At 37.8% G+C, this 2,719-nt stretch overlaps 1 long non-coding RNA gene across 1 annotated transcript; it reads right to left on the bottom strand.

Annotated features, from left to right (window-relative positions):
* Positions 1 to 1,417, bottom strand: LOC137867563 (uncharacterized). The gene is made up of 4 exons (XR_011102181.1): positions 1,358 to 1,417; positions 399 to 464; positions 254 to 287; positions 1 to 164 (listed from the first exon to the last, which is right to left on the bottom strand). It is a non-coding gene; the product is annotated as an uncharacterized lncRNA (long non-coding RNA).
* Positions 1,418 to 2,719: the final 1,302 nt, after the last annotated feature.

The raw sequence follows: 2,719 nt of genomic DNA, 5'->3' as shown, positions 1-2,719 counted from the left end.
ATGAATTGATAGACATTATTCACATATGAATACGACGAGCCGGATCTTCCTTCCAGCTCCTCCTCTATTGCTGACGACCATCATTATGTTGCCTGTGTATTTGTCCAGCTGTGCCAGGAACGTGGCTTGACCAAAGTGGTTATACGCATGAATTCTGCATTTACCTGAAAAAAACAGTGAAAGAAATGTTTTATTGTTTTAGCTTGCAATCTTTAAGCAATTCATACCTACTTCCACCTGATTTTCCACACACCTTACATTCCCATACGCCCATTCACATATTCTACCTAAAGGAGAAAAAACAACAACAAGGTCAAGATAGAGCCAACATTTCTGCAGAAAACTATGGCTTAGTTCATATAGAACGTATCAATGCCATCATATGTCATGTTACTCACCTGCATTGAGAAGTTGCCTGGACAAGACGTGATCTACTTTGTTGATTCGGCCCCGTAGTGTTGCACCTGAAAGTGATGGAAAATATTACACGGTTAGTTTTCAACCAGAATGACAAATAACCAGCTGCAGAGGTGCATCTACCTGATCTTGCATTGTACATATTTTAATGTATATTATTCCATATTTAGTTGTCAATACACCAAATCACATTCCCTGCATATGAAACCATAACATTAATTGGCAATAAATCGGATGTATTTTATTTATTTTTTCAGGCCACCGCAGTATTACGAGACACTTATACTGTAATGTCAACCAACTGTGTAAACCTCTCTGCAGTTTAGCTCGTGCCGAGCTCGAGCAGCAGGTGCTAGCCGGTTAAGATGTAGGTAGCCTGTGTTAGCAAATGACGCAGCCTGAGCGGCATTAGCATAACCGGCTATAGTCTAGATAACCATTAGCAGCAGAAGGGCGTTCCGCCTCGGGGCATCGTGAAACGAAGCTTAGCATCAGGCGCGGGTTGCGACAAGCCCCGCAGTGCACTACAACCAGCGTTGTTACCTTTCACGCGGTGTTTCTAGCTAGTGCTGAGCCAGATAGCAAATGCTAGCGAACCACGGTGTGACTATAGCCACATGGTGGAAGTTAACTGTTGACGCACACAGCCTGAGAGGCAGCAGCTTGGTGAGCAGAGTGTTCTCTACCGAAGGTCCTCTGCTTTGGAAGCAACGTCGCGACGAAGCCAGAGTATTTCACAATCAGCGCAACTATGCTAACCGGCGCCAAAGCCGCTAGCTCTTGCTAACTCACGTAGCAGGCCATTCTACATCCTCGGACACGTGCTAACCTAAATTCACCAACCTCTCAAATATAATTGTCAAAAGAACCATATCCGTCTTCGTAAAACAAATACTTCTAAAATAACATGTTACTTAAGATGGCAGATGATTGGACTTACCTTATAACTTGGTCCTGCTCAGTCGGTCAGAATCTGATCAGAATGCCAAGTCCACGCTCAGAGTCACGTGTCACGTTGGTGAAGTGACGTTTTCTTACGCAGAGCGTCACATGATGATTCAGTCACGTAAAGTTTACTTGATTTGCCTACATTCAGGTTATACATATTTTCAGGTTATTGCATATTTACGTAATGTTTAAGTGTTTGAATGATTCAACTTTTGATTTCATACATTTCAGCTACATTTTACTTAAAAATATTATTGAATGATTATGAGTGTAGCTATTTGTGTACTTTATACAATTTTGATAATTTAAACAATTGTAAAGGTTATAAAGGGGCTTTCGGTGCATCATTCTTCTAATACACATAATCAATAATAATTAACATTTTTCTCTAGAAATATACACATAATGTACTGAAATATAAGCATGAATAAGATGTACTAAAACGGCAAGATATCAAAATAGTTTAAAAATGTGCATCCGGTGCATTTGTTTCAATGGTAATTTAGAGCATACATTTTGAAATATAAAAAAAATATGTTTGAAAACAAAAGTACATTTAAGTAATTGCACAGAACTTTCACTTAAAGTATATTTTTTTAATAATATATTTCTTCAAAGTATACTACAGTACAATTATTTTAAAGTGTGTTAAAAGTTGAATTTTGAAAATAGGTGAAAGCGTAACTTTTGTATACTTTTTATATATTTACAGAAAGTACAATTCTTTGATAGTATATTTGCAGTGTACTATTGAAAATGTCAGTATATTTTAAATACAAAAAAGTACTTTTTTTTTTTCGCCTGGGTTTCTATATTAACTGTTTGCCCAACTTAAATCACTGACAAGTAATTAATGGATGAAAAAGTATTCAGATCCTTCACTGTAGTAAACGTACTAATACTGATGAAACAATCCATTACGGGTAAATACCTGCATTCAAAACCTTAGTCAAGTATGTTATTATCAGCAAAATGTACTTTAAGTGCAGAAAGTAAAAGTACAGTAGTGCAATCTGAAAATCTCTGAAAATCTGAGTCTGTGTCAGAGTGATATCCGGTCTATCCAAAAACGAGGATTGTAACCAATTAGATGTAGAGATACAATGGAGACTGGGTCCGCCCACTTACTGTCAAAAAGAAAAACTGCGAGCGAGCGAGCAGCTATAAGAGTGAGAGCGAGAGTGAATTTCGCTCGCGGAGTGATGTAAAAGCACTCGTCAAAGTAGAATACACTGTTTGATTTGTGTGCGCGCATGAATCACATTTGCGCTCTCGGATTTTGACAGGGATTTGCCTTCATACATCAAACATGTTAATGTTAAAAGATGAACATCAATCTATCGTCATGGATGTT

This window comes from Cebidichthys violaceus, unplaced genomic scaffold, assembly GCF_023349555.1.
Source record: "Cebidichthys violaceus isolate CVI_PGR_0920_01 unplaced genomic scaffold, fCebVio1.0.p SCAF_9, whole genome shotgun sequence".
Taxonomy (NCBI): Eukaryota; Metazoa; Chordata; class Actinopteri; order Perciformes; family Stichaeidae; genus Cebidichthys; species Cebidichthys violaceus.
This window is presented reverse-complemented; position numbering and strand designations above follow the sequence as displayed.